Raw genomic sequence first — 11,524 nt, 5'->3', positions numbered from 1 at the left:
TACAGTTCTCAGGGGGAGATGTAATTTAAATGTATGGCGTATTTGCAGCCTTTGGTTCTCATCCCCAATGGGATTCTTTTTAAAAATAATAAATTAATGATTGGGAAAGGATTGGAGGAGAGGAGCCACATTCTCAACCTTTGCAACTGGCTGCCCTAGCAGAGGTGTTCCTAGATGCTTTAAAAAACAGCAACACCCCACCATGATTCTGTATAAAATGTGCACACATTAATTCCATCTATTATTACATTTATATCCCTCCTTTTCCTTCAGGGAAGCTCAAGGTTGCATAGATTGTTCTCCCAACAACCCCATGGGGTAGGTTAGGCTGAGAGACAGTGACTGGCCCACAGTGACCCAGTGAGCTTCACAGCAGAGTGGGGGTTTGAACCCTGGTCTCCCAGGTCATTGTCCAATAGTCTAACCAATACACCACATTATGTATATGTAGGGAATCAAACTTAGGCCAGCTTTCAGAGCAAATAACTGAGGGTGAAGTCCTAACCTCATTTACCTGGGTGAAAGCCCCAGTGTATTCACTAGAACTTCGGGTTTTTGCAACATGATATTGACACAATAACAGTGCATTAGCAGTGGATTTATTCTGCTTTAGTTTGTTCTGCCATGCTTTCCCACATTTCTGCTGCCCAGAGGGGCTGTAATGCAAGAAAAGCAAAATGAAAATAAACCAGAATATTTGTTGTCCCACAAATTTACAGAATTTCACCACGAAGTTGCAGGAAATGCACAGACTGGAAAGGAAGCAGGGTGGCCACAAGTAATATTTAAAGCGGGTGACTTCTGATAGAATCAAGGGCACTAATCCTTAGTCTTGGAGGTGGCCTAGCATAGGGCGCTGCCCTATACTGAATCAGACTATTGGCCCATCAAGCTGAGTATTGTCTACACTGACCGCCAGAGGCTGTCCAGGGTTTCAGACAGGGAGTCTTTCCTAACCCTACCTGGCGACGCTGGGGATTGAACCCGGGACCTTCTGCATGCAAAACGTGGCCTTTACCACTGAGCCTGTCCCCCTACTTGAGACTAGACATGGTTAGGATGGTGCTGTAGCTTCTTTAAAAAAAGAAAAGAAATGCCAGGAATTAGGGGCCCTGTGCAAAAGGCTACCTGCTAACATTTTGCCCTATGATTCTCAGGTTTCAGCTGAAGACTCCTTGCAATCTATGGAATAACAGCCCCTGACCCACATACAGTTTTTTTGACACCCTGGAGACTGGGAACACATTAAGCTGGATTAATGGCTGGTGGCAAAGCAGGACATAGCGCCTTGGAACCCCATGGAGATGCTCCTAATCTTTCCTCCTCTTAAGCGTCAAGGGTACTTAACATCCAAGTAGGTGGATGGCAATTCCTTGGTAATTATTCTATTTGCTCTGGCTGCTTTTCTGTGTGCTTTTCAAGGCTCCAGTTTACTCTACTGGAGCTTTTACCCATATCACCTGGAAAAGCAGTGTGTGCATGTGCAGTCGTATACTGACAAATTCAAGAGTGCAGGGTCCCTTCGTGATACTCACAGTCACACCCCCCTCACAGCCCCTCCAAGGATATACAACCCTCTAAGATCACACAATAATCTTATAATTGTGCAAGAATAACAATTAGGGGTGCATTGCACCAATCATTTCAGATCTCCACATCTTGGCTTTCAGCTAGATCTATTTTCTGTGCACGTGCATGGGCAACTGATTTGGAGCGCTTCAATTTCTTTCAGAGTGATTTAAATTTTATTTTATTTAGACATTTTAAAACCTGTGACTTAAAAAAACCCCACATCCCTGCTTTCAGTTTCCCCCATCTAGAGTTGTAGGTCCACCTAGCTTAGTGTCGATTATTGTCAGGGACAAAGAGGAGCGGTGGGAGGCACCAGCTGGGGAACCCCGAAGGGAAACCCCAGAGGAGGAAGGCTCAGACCCTGGGGATTTGTGGTGGGACACTGAGGAGAGGTGGGAGGAGCTAGATGCAGAAAGGGCAACAGGGTCTAGTGAGCAGGAAGAGCTGGTGGCAGGTAGCAGTTCAAACTCTGAGGCAGAAGCAGAAGAGGGGGGAGGTCAAGGGATTGCTGAAAAATCCAGGGAGTCTACCTCTCCTGCTGCGACAGGCTCCCTTCCCGCTTTGTCTCCAAGAACGTGCAGAATAATGAGGAGAACAGAACAGAGGCCAGAGGTGCTCAGGCGCTGTTTGAGACTGCCTGGGAAACATCCAGGAGAGGAGAAACTATAGAAAGGTTGGAAGGCAGGGACCTCCAGTCCTGGCAACTGCTCCATAAGGGCAAGACCTACTGGGAAGTGTTGCTGAGTTGTATGTCATTTCCTTGAATAAAGAGTTAACTTCACTGACAACAGAACCCTGCGTCTTTGGTGCTGACGTGAGTCTGACTCCAGTCCTGACATTCATGTTGTACAAACAGGGACCAGCCTGACCCAGAGATTGAATCTGGGGCTTTCTGCATGCAGAGCATGCAGAGCCAGGGCTCTTCCCAATGGTTGGGGACCTCGCAACACAAATGACCACAGGGGATGCTAGCCTTAGCCCTCCAGACATTGCTGCACAACAGTTCCCAGCATCGCTGACCACTGTCTCTGCTGGCTGGGGAGTTGGAGTCAGCCAGAAGTGAGCCGCTCCAGCAATACCATATATAAAGAAAGCTGGAAATGGTTTTCTCTCCGATTGCAATGCATTGCTAACATGTGGTGGCATGTCACGCATTTGGCTGGTTGTCCCATTCTCAAGTTCTGGCATGTTCTGAAGGGCCTTTTCTCCTCCAGCATGTGCTCCTGGTGCCTTCCATGCAAAATGCTCACCCCTTGCAGGAAAGCACAGCCGCTGCAAAATTAATTCGAGCGCGACGGCTGAATGATTGAAGGAAGAAACTTTCCCGTGACCTTCTGGAATGGCACAGTTTACATCTGAGCTATAAATCCCTTAGGCCGTAAAAGGTTTACTGTCCTCATCTCTCCATGTTATTAAATGGCAAAGACAATGTAGGGCAGCCGACCGGTCTTGTGGTAGTAAATCAGGGGTGGGAAACCTCAAGCCCAGGGGCTGGATGTGGCCCTCCAGGTTTCTCTATCTGGCCCTTGAAACTCTTCCCAGACACACCACCACCACCACCACCTCACCAGCACTCCTTCGTAACCTGCTTGAGTGTTTTTTGGCTGGTCTGGAATTTGCCCTTGAATTGATAATGTCTCTGACTTCCCTGGATGGAGGATGGAGAGAGATGTGTGTGTGCAGAAACTAGACTATTCTTGAAACATTTGCATTCATTGGTCCACTCACTTTTGCCACCGGCTCCACCCACTGCTGGCATGTGGCCCTTGGAAGGTTGTCCAGTAGTTAATGTGGCCCTCCAGCTGAAAAAGCTTCTGTACTCCTGCTAGAAATCATCATACTTAGGAGAGACCTCCTTCCACAGAGATGGTGGAGCCTTGGAGTTAGCAGGATCCTAGCCCTCACTAGCTGGGCGGGAAACCCTCAAAGGCTCATCTAGTTGAGCATCCTGTTCTCACAGCGGCCAACTAGATGCCTATGGGAAGCCCACAGGTAGGAGATAAGCAAAACAACACTCTCCCAGCTTGCGATTCCCAACACTTGGTATTCAGAGTGGAGAGAGAATATAGCAATTGTGGGTAGTAGTCGCTGATAAGCTGATTCTCCATGAATGTGTCTCATCTCCCTTTTAAAAGCCATCCGAGTTGCTGGCCACTGGTATATCTTGTGGCGGTGAATTCCATAGGTCAACAACGTGGGCTGCATGGAGATGCACTCTTTCAGTGTTTCAGCTTCATTGGATAACCCCTGGATCCAATGTGGTGTAGTGCATAGAGCAGGGGTCACCAGTCTGGGGCCCTCTAGATGCTGCTGTTGGACTCCCATCAGCCCTAGGCAGCATAGCGAATGGTCAGAGATCATAGAATTGTAGAATTTGAAGGGTCATCTAGTCCAACCCCCTGTAATGCAGGAATCTAGGAGTTGTAGCCCAGCAACGTCTGGGGCCATCAGGCTCCCCATCTCTGTGATCAAAGGCTTTATGGAAAAGGAGGGGTTTGGTGAAAGATTTGAAGGAAGCGATAGAGGTGTCATCATGTAAGCAGAGGTGGCGTTAGAGTAGGATGACCAGTTCGGCCATATTGGGTGCCCCATCGCACAGTGTGCTGCAACAATGATGTAGAGCAGAGTGCAAGAGGCGGGGGGGGGGGTTGTTTTGCCAAATTTTAGCATCACATGGCACAGCTGACATTTGAGAGCCCAAAGTCCACAAATGCAGATAGGTGTTCTGGATAGCAGTTCCAAGCATAATGGGAAGCCAGGGGTGCCAGCACAAAATGACTGCCACAAACCACAAAAAGAGGTGATTGTACTCCATATCAGTGATGAGTAACAAAAAATTTATCTCATCATAAAAATGCAAACTTTCTGCAACAGTATGCAAACTGATACACAGCCATCCTTCAAAATTCACAGTGCTCTGAATTTTGCAATGCAGTTCTCCAGCCAAGCAATGTGTACAAACATTCATATGATAGAGGGAAAATTTGCATAGAAATGCATATATTAGTGAAAAATAACATACAAAATGCATGGGAGCCAGCATGGTATAGTGGTTAGAGTGTTGGACTAGGACCTGGGAGACCAGAGTTCAAATCCTCACTCAGTCACAAAGCTTCATGGGGTGATCATGGACCAGCCTCTCAGCCTAACCTACCTCACAGGTTTATGGTGGAGAATAAAATGGGAAGGAAGGGAACCAGGTATACCATCTTGAGCTCCCTGGAGGAAAGGTAGGCTATAAATGCAACAAATAATTGCTCTGCAAAAATGTGTAGATTGCATACAAAAGGTGTACAGTATATGTGGAGCAATATGAACTAAAGTGCAGATGAATTTTCATTTTGGTTTGATGTTTGGTTTGATGATAAACTGTGGTTGTTTTATTCTCCCATTTTCAGTGGATTGTTTTATGTACTCTGCTTAGAAATGTGAATAATTAAACAGTATAGAAATGTCTTTTAAAAATTAACAAATGAGGACTTTTTTTAAAAAAAAGAATAATTTGCAAATTGATGTGGAAATGCGGAGACCTGACCTTAATATGGGGAAATGGAGAAACACAGAGAATGTGAAACAAATGGATGCATCCATTCCTAGATTGAAGGGAACCCTTCTATTTTTCAATGTTACAAAATCATCAATAATAAGACAGTTCAGTCTAGGACTTTTCTTCTCAGTAGTGTTTGTCATCCGCTTGAATTTAATCAAGTGAGAGATTTTCCATAACCACCAAGCACAACTGAGCAAGCTGCATTAGGGATTTAAAGTCTCCTTTGGGCGGTTAAGTATCTGTCCCCAGGCAGAGTTCAGCTCCTCGTGTTGTGAATCCCACGGCAATTTACTTGGAAATAGAAGCTCAGGTATCCTGGCCACACTCCAACTTGGGTAATTACATTCAACTGACCTAAATCCTGCCAGCTGTTTCCATTGGATGCTATTCTCGATCTGCTCTCTGAACTCAGTAGGCAGCGTTGCTGAGAGCTGTTAAGCTTTGCCCAAATCTCGCCCCCAGAATCTGGGATCTGCATCTTGGAAGCAGTTGAGTAACGCTCATCATCGCCATTATCTGGGTTACAGAGATATGCGTTGCTGCGAAGTGGTTCGATGCTTTAAGCATGAAGTCAATGGCACAAAGTAGGTGTTGAAATGTATATTGTGAAATGCTGTGCACTGCCTCTCAGGGAATGTTGCAATCATAGTGCAATGTGGTTGATGATGCTTTCTTTCTTTCAGCAATTAAAGCATAAAGGCAGCTTCCAGATTTTTTGCTCTTTTATGAGTGGGATTCAATGGCAAACCGGCAAATTCAGGTCATGCAATTAAAGTAGATTAGGCACTCTTGTGAAACAATTCTGCTTCCAGAACCCCCAGCATCAAAGCACTGATTTTATGCAGACAGGGAAGTGCACCGGAAGATGCACCAGAAAGTGTGGGATAACAACATCATATAACTTCCTTGCAAATTGTTGGAAGTTTAGGTACAGGTCAGCTTGCTGAGAGGGGTTGCAAGGGTTAAGGCAGAAAGAGTGGGGGACCTCCAGCTTCCCAGACTACCCTTGTAACTTTATCTCTATGCTGACATTCCTCTATTTCTTTGAAGTTTAGAGTGATACTCTTAGGTTGCACCCAGTTTACAACTTCCTGCCCCTCCTCGCATTCTTTCTCGGAACCTACTGGCAAGAGGTCATCTGGAGCCATCTTCTGAGAATGAATTGGCAGGCATGCCTTTTGGTTTCTTAAACTAGATGGTTAGCTGGGAGTTATAGAACTCTTTCCTATCAAGAATGTACACCTCTTAATAAACACAAGCTTTCTTATTTAATACAAAATCTCAGTTGGAATTCCTTTCAACTAAAGGTGTGCTCCAAGCAAGGATTCAATTAACCCTGTGTCGCTGTGTGTAAACTCTATATGCTAACACAAGCAAACCAGAGTGAATGATCAGTAGCCTGTGGGTGTTGTATAACCCACCAATAAACATTGTGCTTACAAAGCAGGATGAATGCTCCATAAACAGGTCACCTGGAAATGACCTCAGTGGACTTCCACCGGTGAACAGGTAGGTCAGGTAGCCCAAAAAGAGAGATCCAAATCAGACCACTGTGCCACCTCTTCCTGACCTGGAGCTGAACCCTGGCAAAGCTTTCAGAAGGCCAAACTTCTTAAGGTCAAATTCCTGGATGATACGTTAAATGCATTTAATCTGCCTGCTTTTCCTTTAAAACGATGTGTTTGCTTGTGTTTAAGAAAATCCTCCCCCTCCTGAAGCTGCTATCAGTTCCAGAGTTACTGGTAACCTGCAGGGGACATGACCTCTTGCAAGGATGTAGCAGCTGCTTTCTCATAACAGAAAATTCCTAACACTTCCCAATTAAACACAGAAATATTTACAATTCTCTTACCCACTACCCTACAACCAATTTATTGCAAGAGATCTCGACAACCATTGTCATGGCAACCTAACATTACCCCACGCAAGAGACCTATTTATGTATAAAATAATGGACTAGCCAAAAATCCTCATTAGGAAGCTGGTTTGTGTGAACTGTCCCCTGTACAGGTTGGAAGATGGAACTCAGTCGGGGGATTGTTTCCAGTGATGATGTGTGTTCTAGCAGCGTTTTCAAGGATGGGGCCATCAGTGGAGTCAATCTTGCCCAGAAAAGTCCAGATTTGTCCTGGATCCACCCACAATATCAGTGAAACAACCCACTGTTGAAAGAGATCGTAGTTCCTAGCCACCAAACCTTAAACACAGTGAAGTGGAATAGCTAAAGTCTTGATGAATGAATGGTTTGCCTCTCCTGTCAGAGGCAGCATGGACTGGAGGCCCCTGAAGGCCCCTTCCAACTCTACAATTCTATGATTCTATGAATGTCAGCTGCTGGGAAATACAAGTGGGAAGAGTGTTGCTCTTTTGCTCAAGTTCCGCTTGCTGGTTTGACCATAGGTATCTGGCTGGCCACAGTGAGAACAGGATACAGGAGTAGATGGACAAGAAACCTTGGAAACAACTGTTGTGTTTTTTAGGCTGAAAATATTGTTGGATGGGGCTGCTTATGTGGGGGCTAGAAGGGTATGCCATGGAGAATCAAAGAAGAGGAAATTCACCCTCCCCTCCTCACCCTTGCATTCTCCGTCCGGGGACAACATGCAAGCCCCATAGCATTCAACAGTGGTATCCCAATTTGCACTACTCAAGGCTGCTGTGCTGGGAATATCTGAAATGTGACCTCTCGGGTCGAAGCCTGCAGAAATGCTGAAGCAACCTATTGGTGTTTCCTGTAGTGTAACCCTTCCCAGCCACAGAGGAACCGGCAGTGCGGAGGGAGCACTTTTGTCGCTCGTCTCTGTTAACTCAGCAAAAACGAAGAGGGTCAGCTCACGAAGAGGTCACTCTTTGTGGGAAATGCCTTTTCGACTTGGCTGAAGCTCTGTTGCCATTTGGGCTGATAGGGCTCTGCCGCGGGTGCGGAAGGAACAGGAGGATTCCCAGACGCTGTAGTAGCCCCTGGAAACTGAGATGGGAGATCAAGGAAAGCAACAGCAACAGCAGCAATAACAACAACCCGCAGTTCCTGGAGGTTGAAAGCAGGACAGGGAAGCAACTAGGGGTGCTATTCAGATTTGAAGTACATTGTGTTAGTTTTCTTCCCCATTTTCTAATTTTCTGTTTACCCTGCAGTGCCTGTGGTGTCATGGAACTGCGGCTCTTCCGACAGATATACTGGCATGCCGCACTGAATTTCATTCACAGCAGTGGGCGCGGTGTGACACAACAACAAGCATCACTGGACAGCATCGCTACTCTCTCACCGCCCCAAATTTTGTCACTTTACTCCCACAGTTTTCTGGGCTGAGGAGGCTGCAAGTGGTTTTTTTTTCTGGAATCAAATAAAATGAAGAACTAAGCAGGCCCTAGATTCCAATAGTTTTCCTGAAGTGGCTTCTAAATCATGTGAAAGCCCCAATTTCATGGGGAAACTAACAGGGTGGGAAATGGAATAAGCTGTCCTGTAGATGCAGTGTAAGAGTTCTGTGTGGGAAGCAGCAGGCAGGCAACCAGCCAATGGGGACTGCGGTGTGGGAGGTGGCAAGCGGGCATCCATGGTAGTGGGAGAAGGAACAGCCTGGTGACACGGAGGATGGGGCCGTTTTAGCTCAATGTTTTCAACCTTCCTTGTAATCCCAGGCTGTGTACACATCATGCATTCAAAGCACATTCCCACCCACCACAGAAAGAACCATGGGAACTGTAGTTGACCCCTCACAGAGCTACAATTCCTAGCACGCCTCAAGGATTCTTTGGGAAAAGGCATTTGTTTTAAATGTACATGGCTCTAGAATTTGGGAGCGAAATGGACTGGTTTCCAGGTCCTCACGAGACACACGGTAGAGGCCCACGGGGGCAGCTTGCATTGAGCTTGCTTCTGCTTATGTATAGATGCAGATTTAGGTTGACATTCAGAGAGAAAGAAACGAAACTCTGGTTGTCCCTGTCAGGGCTTGTTCTGAGCTGTGGGGCACAAACAGGATTTCTGGGGACCAGTATGCTATGTGTGCATTGGGCCCTCCACAGCTGAAGATGGAAGATGCCCAGGGTCTCACTGGCACTGTGGTTTGCAGTGTGTTTACGTGATCCATAAGCTTTTTTTAAAAAAAAGTTTTAAAGCAGGGGTGGGGGGTAGGAAGGCAGGAGATCCAGAACCTTAAGGTAAAGACCTAGGGCTCAGCCATTCCCTGACAACATCCCTGATTGGCAGTATGGAGAAAGTGGACAGAGAACAACTTTTCTCCCTGCCTCATAATCTTGGAATTAGGGGACAACTGATGAAGTAGAATAATGGAAGGTTCAGCGCAGGCAAAAGGAAGTCCTTCTTCACAAGGCACATGGAAACTATGGAATCTGTTCCTGCAAGAGGCAGGGATGACCACCAACTCAGATGGCTTTAAAAGAGGATTAGACAAATTCATGGAGAAGCCTACCAATGACTACTAACCCTGATGGCTATGTTCTACCTCCTCTGTTTGGGGACAGTATGCTTCTGAATACCAATTGTGAGAAACCACGAGAGGGGAGAGTGCTGTTGAGCTCAGGTCCAGTTCCCCATGGGCATCTGGTTGGCCCCTGTGAGAACAGGATGCTAGACTACATGAGCCACTAGTTTGATTCAGCAGGATCCTCTTATGTTCTCAAACTCATTTCATGAATAGGAGACCCAGTCTATTATGTTGGGCTTCCCAGTTCTTTTTCCACATTTGGCAAGTTAAGGAAGTCTCCAGATATATTTTCCTTCAGACTGCAAAGCCCACTCTCCAGACTGTCTCCCATCTCACCCAAAAAGCAGGCAGCAGCATTGCAGTATAACACCTCACCCTGTGATGCTTCAAAGCTGCTGAGAAAGAAATCTAATCCATTTTTCATTTCCTCTTTGCCCTAGCATTTAAGAGACCTGTGAACTCTTGACAGATCTGGCTGCTCCTTTACGAGATTCTGCTTTTTCCTCTTCGTCTTAAAATGTCAAGCTTCCGTCCCTTTAGGTGTGAGGGGGCTCCAAGAAAAACAATTTAACACTGAATTTGACCACTGAGAGAGCCTGAGGAAAACTGATCCATCTGCAGCTCTCTCCGACATTGTCCCTTTTTTCACCCCGGGGTTGAGAATGACTCCCTCTGCTTCTGAACGTCGAAGAGCGGCAGCTGATGACAGACTGAAAACCAAAGTCTGGAGATCTCATGGGACACTGTCCTGCTTGACTCAGTCAAAAATCAATCACAACTGAGAGGAGATTAATTAGGCTCTATGGCAGCGTTTCCCCTCTAGTGTTGACAGGCAATGGTTTGGCATTTGCTCACATTATTTGTCAGCTACAGACAAATAGAGATGCACTGACTGGCAGCATGATTTAAGATAAGAACATAAGCAGAGCCTGCTGGATTAGGCCAGTGGCCCATCTAGTCCAGCATTCTGTCCTCTCAGTGGCTGGGAGTTGTTAGGAGACCCCCATTTCCCTTCCAGAGCTACAATTCACAGAGTGGTTTAACAATCAATCCCTCCCAGTGTGGTGTAGTGGTTAAGAGCGGTAGACTCGTAATATGGGAAACCGGGTTCGCGTCTCCGCTCCTCCACATGCAGCTGCTGGGTGACCTTGGGCTAGTCACACTTCTTTGAAGTCTCTCAGCCCCACTCACCTCACAGAGTGTTTGTTGTGGGGGAGGAAGGGAAAAGGAGATTGTTGGCTGCTTTGAGACTCCTTTGTGTAGTGATAAAGCGGGATATCAAATCCAAACTCTTCTTCTTCCCCCCAGGGAATTCTGGGTTCCTGGAGGCCTCTCATTAGCTACTGTGGTAAGCAAGATGCTAGGCTTGACTATGTTCTTATGTTCTTGACTCTTCTTATGTTCATGAGAACAGTTTCTGGGTGTGTGGCCATTGCTCTCTAGGGAAGGGCCGTAGCTCAGCAGTGAATAGGAATGGGGGAGAAATGTAATCCCATTCTTCCAACCTAATTCAAACTTTCCGAAACAAAACACAAACTGAAACACGGCCATTCTTCAAAAATCCACATTTCTCTGAATTTCGCAATGCAGTTCTCCAGCCAAGTCATGTGTACACAAATGTGTATCCCAGCATGCATAAAGAATGTATATATTAATGGAAATAGCATAGGAAAGTGCATTATATGATGGTTAATTGCTTTGCAAAAATGTGATATCTTAGGCATAATTGCATTAACACGTCTATATTAGGAGAAATCCACATTACATGTTGAGTGATTTTCATGAAGTTTTATTATTATTATTTAACTGCAAGCTGATGTGGATAATTGGATTTAAAACTGGGGGGGGGGGATGAGAAACTAAGAGAAACCCAATCCTGACAGAATCCTACTGGTAGAGCATCTGTTCTGCATCCAGAAGGTCCATGGTTCAATTTCCAGCATCTTCAGGT

The sequence above is a fragment of the Podarcis filfolensis genome, assembly GCF_964270895.1.
Source record: "Podarcis filfolensis genome assembly, chromosome: 8".
In the NCBI taxonomy this organism is placed as follows: domain Eukaryota; kingdom Metazoa; phylum Chordata; class Lepidosauria; order Squamata; family Lacertidae; genus Podarcis; species Podarcis filfolensis.
The sequence above is the reverse complement of the archived record's forward strand: the minus strand, read 5'-3'. Positions refer to the sequence as shown.